The 8,235-nt window shown below is 29.5% G+C and overlaps 1 long non-coding RNA gene across 1 annotated transcript in view; it reads left to right on the top strand.

Moving 5' to 3' along the window:
• The first annotated feature begins 621 nt into the window (after positions 1-621).
• Positions 622-8,235, top strand: part of LOC111089827 — a 9,507-nt gene continuing 1,893 nt past the window's right edge. The window contains exon 1 of the long non-coding RNA XR_002614001.1: positions 622-739. This is a non-coding gene — a long non-coding RNA (uncharacterized LOC111089827). The remainder of the gene's footprint in view (positions 740-8,235) is intronic.

Here is an 8,235-nt window from a genome sequence, read left to right as displayed (position 1 = left end):
TATATATATATATATATAACATTGGGTCATGTTATTCATCAAAAACAGTTTGAACTGTGTTTTACATCATGTTCTGAATAAATTTGTGGGTAGAGAAACCATAAGAAAAAAGAATGCAAATGTACATCAAAATAGTAGATATATACACATAAGTAATGGGGTTAATTATATGTCACTGGCTTAGTATAATATTGGTTTCCTTGGTGACATAAAATGCAGTAGTTGCAGTATTAAATTATGTATTTTGAATCATAAGCAGAATAGTCACATGGTAAAATTTTCGTATAGACTTATTAAATTCTTTTACTGTTACCTTAGGTAATTTGAGAAAAATTATAACTATTAAATTATCTTATGCCTGTTTTTAAATTTAATAAAAAAATAAAAAAATTGAAAATATGTGCTTTCTTATCAGTTATTTGAATGAATTCAAATTCTAGTGCTTGAGTGAAAATCTCAAGTTTCATCTTATTGACATTGGTAAGAAAAAAAACAAAATTTAAAATACCTCATAGTTTCATCTGATTGTACATGATTCTAGAGAATGCATTTTAATTTTTTCATGAAAAAAAAATATTTTTTTTTCTGGTTTTCAGTTATTTTCATACTGTTTTTAAATGATGCCAATATTGAGAGAATTTATGACACCCTGAAGAAATGTATATTGATTTCCAGGTCTCCATGGGGTATAGAATTAAATATTCACTGTGTTCATACAAGTAACAACTATATTGCTAGAGTAAGTTTTAATATTTTTTACACTCTGTAGATGTTAATTTAAAGTGCTTGAATAAGTTCCTGGTCAAAATAGTATGACAAATAAGTGAGAATGCATTTTAAACTATACTATATATATATTTTCTACCAGAAAGGATTTTTTTTTCATGTGCTTTGAATCAGCAGCAATTTTTTTTTTTAATCACTTGCATATAAAACTGGACACTGTAAATTCCAAAAAAAAAGCATTGTATTAAAGTCAGATTTGAAGTTGTTGTTAGATTTTGGAAGTATGATTTGCCTGAAAGTGCTTTTGTTACATTTCTACTTTTGCTCTTGTATATGTGCTCTGTAACAATCTTGTCTTGTCATATTTTGATAATTTTACTAAATTGTAACCAAATTGTTAACAATGTAATACTGTAATTTTATAAATCCTGAAGATGCAAATCCAAGTGATCATGTCTCAACCCATAGACTAAAGGCATCACAAATGGGATAGTCCCAATTAATATTAAATTCCAATCAGAGCAAGCTTCCTACTTGGACCAAAAGCAAAATCAACAAAATGTATAGATAAGTAAACTGCTGGTTATAATGATTATAATGCAGTGTTTCATCAGTTGGGTATTCTCACTGTTAATATTTTCAGCCTTAAACTCATTATTGAACAGTCTTGTAAGATTCAGTCAGCTTTGGAGATTTAAATTAGTTTCAAGCAAAGATAACAATGCAAAAAAATCTCTATAATAAAAATATAATAATGGATACCATTAGTTAAAGTAGTATTCAAGAAAAAATATAGTATATTTATTTTTCTAACAAATGTACAACAACAGCTACATTGCTTATTATGTGGACCAGGGAGGAAACAATGTTAAGAACTTGTATAGATACTTTTCATAGGTCAACAATAAGTTTGCAGACTTATAACTACAGTTCAGGACTTGATTACCAGTGATAGTCAGCGGAGATAGTCTATTGTATAGCTTTTCATGACAACTACAACAACTATAGTTACATATTTAGGGGTAGAAATAAGCTATGCATGATACTTTTGTACTGCATTTCTACAGAAGATAGAAGACATATCAGGGCTTACCTCTTTCAAAAAGATAATATATAGATAGTACAAGTAAAACTAAAAGTAGGCATGCAATTGAATTGCACAGCAGATATGCAATGAAAAAGAAGTTTGCATTTAATGAGAAGAGCTAGTGTGTACTAAATGTTGGTGATTTATGGCTGGCTTTAGACTTACAGTCACTATAGACTCGCATCTTCAATTGTTTTTCACCTTTGGCTCTACTCACTGTAGTAAAGTTTGTCTATCAAATGTTGAGCTATACTAGATTTATATCCAAGTTTTATTGGCATGTGTTCTTGTATTCTTGTGGATAATCACCTATTGGTAGATCCAATTTGTTACTTTGCAGAGCAAATAAGTGAAAGCTTAAATACTACAAAGTTTATTTAAACATTCATAGGTTATGTTATCAATAAATTCAATATAAAATTCGATTTCACAACTTTCTTGAATCTTTACAGTCTTTTTGTGCAAAAAAGCATAACTACTAATAATTCTGTATCTTCAGTTGAGCAAAATTTAATCAAATTAGTTTAGAAAGTAAGTACAAAACTGTCAGTATGTATGTATAATCCAGAAAATATTGCTTTATGATAAACACTAATTTAAAAACCACTTTCTTCATTATGTCTTAAAGTATATAAAAATGATAATTCTAAATCATGTTATTTTTCAATAATGAATTTAATACTTTGAAGTTTTATTTTTCATATAATGCAGGAAATTTATCCAAATCTTCTTGTGACTTAAAAATTAACAAATGTATAATCCATGTAGCATCTGTAATAAAATAATTTAAAAGTTACAGGACAATGATAGCTACTGTCTCTCATGGTAACTCAAACAACAAAATCAAATTGATCAAAACTGGTTCGCATTTAGGTCTCACACTGACATAAATTTGTTGGTCATAATACTTCCATAAAATTACTGCAAGAAATATTAATTTATAAAAATACTCAGTTAAATAAATCATAAACCATTTATGAATAATAGAAAATGAGACAAGCGAACAGTTTCTTCCAAAGGAATATTAATATAGAATGAGGTAAAAAACTAGCTGTATAAACATAACAATGGAATTCTAAATTAATTAGTAGTTGAGAAAATTCAAAACTAGTGTTTAATTATATATTTATTACTCGTATGTTCATGGAGAAATACAACTTAGAAACCCAGGCAAATTACATTTAGAAGTGCCAATATTTGAAATGGTTGACAACCTGATTTATGGATTTTAGGCATATAATACACACAATCTGTGCATGGGATATAAGTTTTGAAACTTGCTTGAATGTGTTTTATGAGTTAATATATTTCTTTAATTGTCAAAGATACCTCTGTAACTAAGCTTTATTTTGTAATGGTCAAATTTCTTTAATGTAACAAACTTCTTTCATGTATTATATAGTTTATGCTAGTAATAGAATTGTTCTTACTTAAAACAACTGTACTCTTTCGTTTATGTAGTTTAGGAACAACCCAGCCTTTATTGTTACTAATATTAATAAAAGCTTTATAATTTTCAACAGAAAACCTCAGTATTTTTTAAATTACTACTATGTAAAAATAGTACAGCTAGCCAGATATATTCTCATGCTATGAAACAAATCAGGCCCGGCATGGCCAGGTGGTTACGACGCTCGACTCGCAATCTGCGGGTCGCGGGTTCGCATCCCCCTCCCACCAAACATGCTCGCCCTTTCAGCCATGGGGGCGTTATAATGTGACGGTCAATCCCACTATTCGTTGGTAAAAGAGTAGCCCAAGAGTTGGCGGTGGGTGGTGATGACTAGCTGCCTTCCCTCTAGTCTTACACTGCTAAATTAGGGATGGCTAGCGCAGATAGCCCTCGTGTAGCTTTCCGTGAAATTCAAAACAAACAAACAATGAAACAAATCAGTGACTATACAGTCTTTAAAGATCTTTTGTTCTACACTAAGAATAACTGAAACATTAATACCAGGAATCTTACAGGGTATAATCACAACTCAAAAATGCCAGGCCTGGACTTTTGCAAAGGACACAAATGAACTTGAAACTTTTTAGCCTTGGCACAAGAAATTAGGAAAGAAGCAGAAAGAGAGTCTAACTTTATAAATTGTCTTGAAATTTACAATAATACAACATTTTCAAAATCTGATTAATTATAGAACTCCACAACCTTGAATGTCTGGCTTATCAATCTTCAGTTCTATTTCTTACCAGATGACAAGATTACAATTCAACATGGGATGATTACTAGCTGTTGCCACGTATCTGAACAACTTGTTTATGTAGTATTATGCGACAGACTGATTTCCATATGACTGCAGCTATACCATGACAATGACTAGATGCCAGGCAGTGCTGGTCATTTTATCTCACTCTGGGAGTAATATTACAACTAATTCTAAATCAAGAGACAAGTCAACTGAATAACAGAGGAAAAGATACATAAAATATAATTAACAAAAACTGAAGGAGTCTCACTTTAAGTCTCGCCAATTTCAGTACAGTTTCAAAAATAGACAAATTAATAACAAGTTGTAGTTTTTTGTAGATAAGCTGCAAACTGTACTTTGAGCTAAAGCTCTTTTCTTAATAACATCAAATAAATAAAAAAATTTATGTCATTAGGTTTGTTCCATTTGGCCATGCTAACTAAATGAGTGTTTTGATTCAATTTGTCTAATTTTGCATTGACTTAATGCATTACTATTTTGCTCAAATTTCTCAAATAAAAAAAAAAGTTTAAGAAGAAACTTTATTTTGAAGAACATAAGACATTCAGTAGTGTGCACAAACTTCTAATTAAATTATACTTATGACTGACTTCAATCTATTTGAACTTATAACCTTGATTAACAATGAACAAAATCTGTTAGATGTAAATTTAAAAAACTGGAATTATAAGGTATAGTTTACAATGTCTCAAGAATTCTAGTTTTTTTATGCATCATAAATACAAGTGTCAGTTCTTGTAAAGTTAATAAAATCTTTCCCTTGTGACACATGTATAATGTTAACATTCATACGAGTTACCTGTTTATAGGAAATTTTAAACAGAGTAAATATTTCAAAATTTCTTAAAACAATGACCAGAAACATAAATAAAACATATTATTATGAGTACTGACAACTTAGGAAGTGAAAACCCAATTTCTATAATATTTTAATAATAAGTAAGGACCCAACCATCTTTTCTTTGTTATTTAAAATTTAGAAATATAACTTTAAAGCAGAAAAATGGAGTTGAAAATGATCTGTTCTCTAGTCTGCTAATAAATAAATAAAAAATCCTGAATATTAAACAGAGTTAACAACATGACAAATTTATGCCCCTTTGGTTATTTATAAAAAATACCATATGAAATATATTGGGCAGAGTATATTCATATTCATATTCAATGCATTTTAAACTATTTTTAGGTTAAATAATTTCAGTTTAAAGATAAGTTAGCAATATTTTCTGGTGTACAAGTTTTCATACTCTTGTGCTAAAAAAGTATATTAAACTTGCCACTAGGTAACTGTCAAGCAAACGATAACACATCAATATGACTACAAATATTGCATATAACGTGGCTCACTATGTGCCTAGTGAACATAATGTTATGGATTTATTCAAAATTTAATTAAACTACTTTATTATTACATTATTAATCTTTGCAGTCAAAATGTAGTTTATACTTCAAATTTTGAGATTATATAAGTTGTAATTTCAAAAGGAAATACTTAACACTATGTGTGGAAATCAAAGTGTACTTACCACAATCTTTTACAGAGTGCCATTCAACACAATATTATATATTTTTCAAAGTTATTGACTTGTCATTTCATGCTGCATTGCTGATTATGTGACAGTTTGTGGTAATAGAGCATAAGTACCGGATACAGTGTACAGGGATACTGGAAAAAACAGCAACAACTAGATATGCATATTGGAGGTTAGATATTGTTTTACTAAAAGCTTGTTTCATTTCATGTAGATACACATGGTAAGTTCAGAATTATAGTCAACATTTCTTCTCCAATATGGGGTCAGCCCAGTGGACCAACCATGTACATTCAGTTAAACCTCGATCCGAACTGTTGATTCGCATGACATGATGGTGTTCTGATATCTTGTTTATAGATTTTTTTAACAGTTGTCTATAATTTTCTCACTGGCATTGCTATTGTACATGTTTATAACTAATAGAAAGATCATATTCTAAATTACATAAATCGGACAATTGTCTGTTTTGATTTGGTGATCAAAACCAATAATTTATGAGGATAACATGGTGTGTTTAGCCTAAAGACATTCTTTTGGGTAACAATGAAATTCTTAACCTACTTATAGGTTATTTTTAAAAGGCCTCAAGTAAGCACTACATTTCATATTTTTCATGTACATTTATTTATATTTTTAACAAAATTAAGATGTTAAAATCAAAATCTTGTTAGGTTAGATAAGAAAATCTTTTTTTAATTCTCTGATCTCTCTTGGAGGAATACACAAGCTGCAATGTTGTGATGTAACTTGAAAGTTTATTTACCCTATCCTCTCACCAGGTGACATTTTTTTGTTATACTAATTAGACATGGTTCAAAGAACAGTAGAATTAAATGAAAGAAGTTGTGAAAAGGTTGAGAGACCTGAAGCTGTTAAGCTAAATAATTGTAATTGTTTATTACAATCTGTAGTCATTCCAGAAAACAATAATAATAATTATTTCAACTTTTCACTCACTATACATTGATGATTTTCCTTCAGCTAGTGTTAGGGTAAAGAAAATAAGAAAAAATATACTTTTTTTACCAAAGTTGTGACTTGATATTCATTTAGGAGATTCTAGACTCTATAGGTTATGCAAGTGAAATATGAAAAGAAATATTTTTATTGTGATGACATTTTGAAAGTCTTCTACCTTTCATCTTCAGGTCAGTGTGTGTGTGTGTATGTATGGTATAGTCCATCTATATAGCATTCTGGTGGATTGTGGAGAGTGTGTTATAATTGGTTGGTTTATCACTGTTTCTGATTGGAGGAGAGATTTCCTGTAGATTCAACCAATGATAGCCCCAGGCTACTCGCCTCTTATCTGGAATCTCTGTTTAGTGAAGGTTTTACTGTGTTAATGTAAAATGATACAAAGTTTCATGTACCTAAACAATCTATCAATGAATATTATTATTTTAGCATGAAAATCATCTTTCAATTGGACTCTCAGTAAAGGGTTTGTAAATTCACAGGTAAATCTTTATCAAAAATACTTTATTGAAAAATTAGATTTTCTTACGTATAGCATACTTGTAATGTTTACTAAAAGCTTGCCAAATTTCCTGAAGGTACGTGTTATAATTCTGAATGTACTAAATCTATAATTTTATGGTTACAAAAATGTTAAATCGACAAAAGCCAGTCTACTTAACCTGAAGGTAATTATCTCGGAATTCTTGATGCTGCTGAGGATTGAAAAGGAACTGTACCTTATTAACACCTTGTTAATAGAAAACTATTTTTTGTAGCATACATGTAGTGGTGTGAGGACATTCGTTTGATGTTATGCAGAGTTTACCTTGGTGTTTTTCTTGACTCTTTGAGTCTTTAACTTATTCTAGTTGTAAAATCTGCAACTGCTGTAAATCCTTTGGAAAAGTTTTATAACATGTTTCATACCATTTTTTAAATGTTGTATCACCAGCAGGGTGATAAATAGTCCAGGCTTTTGCGGACACTTAAATAAACATATTTTTTGCTTAATGTGATGAACATACTACCATTTGACATATGCAAGATTAAATAAAGTTTAATGGAGGGACACAGTATAGTACTAACTTATCCAAACTAACAGTAACAGTTCTATTTTACTATAGCAATGTCAAACTGTATTGTTGGTCTTTCCGAAATGTCACTTATTCAGCAGTTAGCATATTTTGGTTTTTCCTTTTGGATTAATATAAAACCTTAGCATATCTAACAACTCATTTTTTTTATTTAATAAAATTTAATATTTAATAAATATTTACTCTAGAATATTTTGTTTCAGTTGTTTTTGTAAGTGGTTGATCATCATCACTGGTAGTGAATGAATTTTCACTTGTTTGACAACCTGTCATATTATAAAATCATTTGTTAGCAAGTGTTTGCATTTGTTTGATGAAAGATGTGTAATATTATACATTCCTTTCTAGATTGTGAATCATCAATCACTTATGGATCTGACTGAGAGGAGAATATATATGAAATGATGGTCTGCAGAATCAGTTACTTTTACAGAATAATTTTGTTTGGATAATGACTATGTTGGGAACTTTTATATATATATATATATATATATATATATATATATATATAGTGGTGTGTTGGTCGTAGTATTCTTCTACTAGTAGGTGTCGTGTGTACGTTGTTGGTGTATAAACTTAACAAACAAATAAAACAAACAACGACATAGCACCTACCT

Source organism: Limulus polyphemus, unplaced genomic scaffold (assembly GCF_000517525.1).
Source record: "Limulus polyphemus unplaced genomic scaffold, Limulus_polyphemus-2.1.2 Scaffold7512, whole genome shotgun sequence".
NCBI lineage: Eukaryota > Metazoa > Arthropoda > Merostomata > Xiphosura > Limulidae > Limulus > Limulus polyphemus.
The sequence above is the reverse complement of the archived record's forward strand: the minus strand, read 5'-3'. Positions and strand labels throughout refer to the sequence as shown.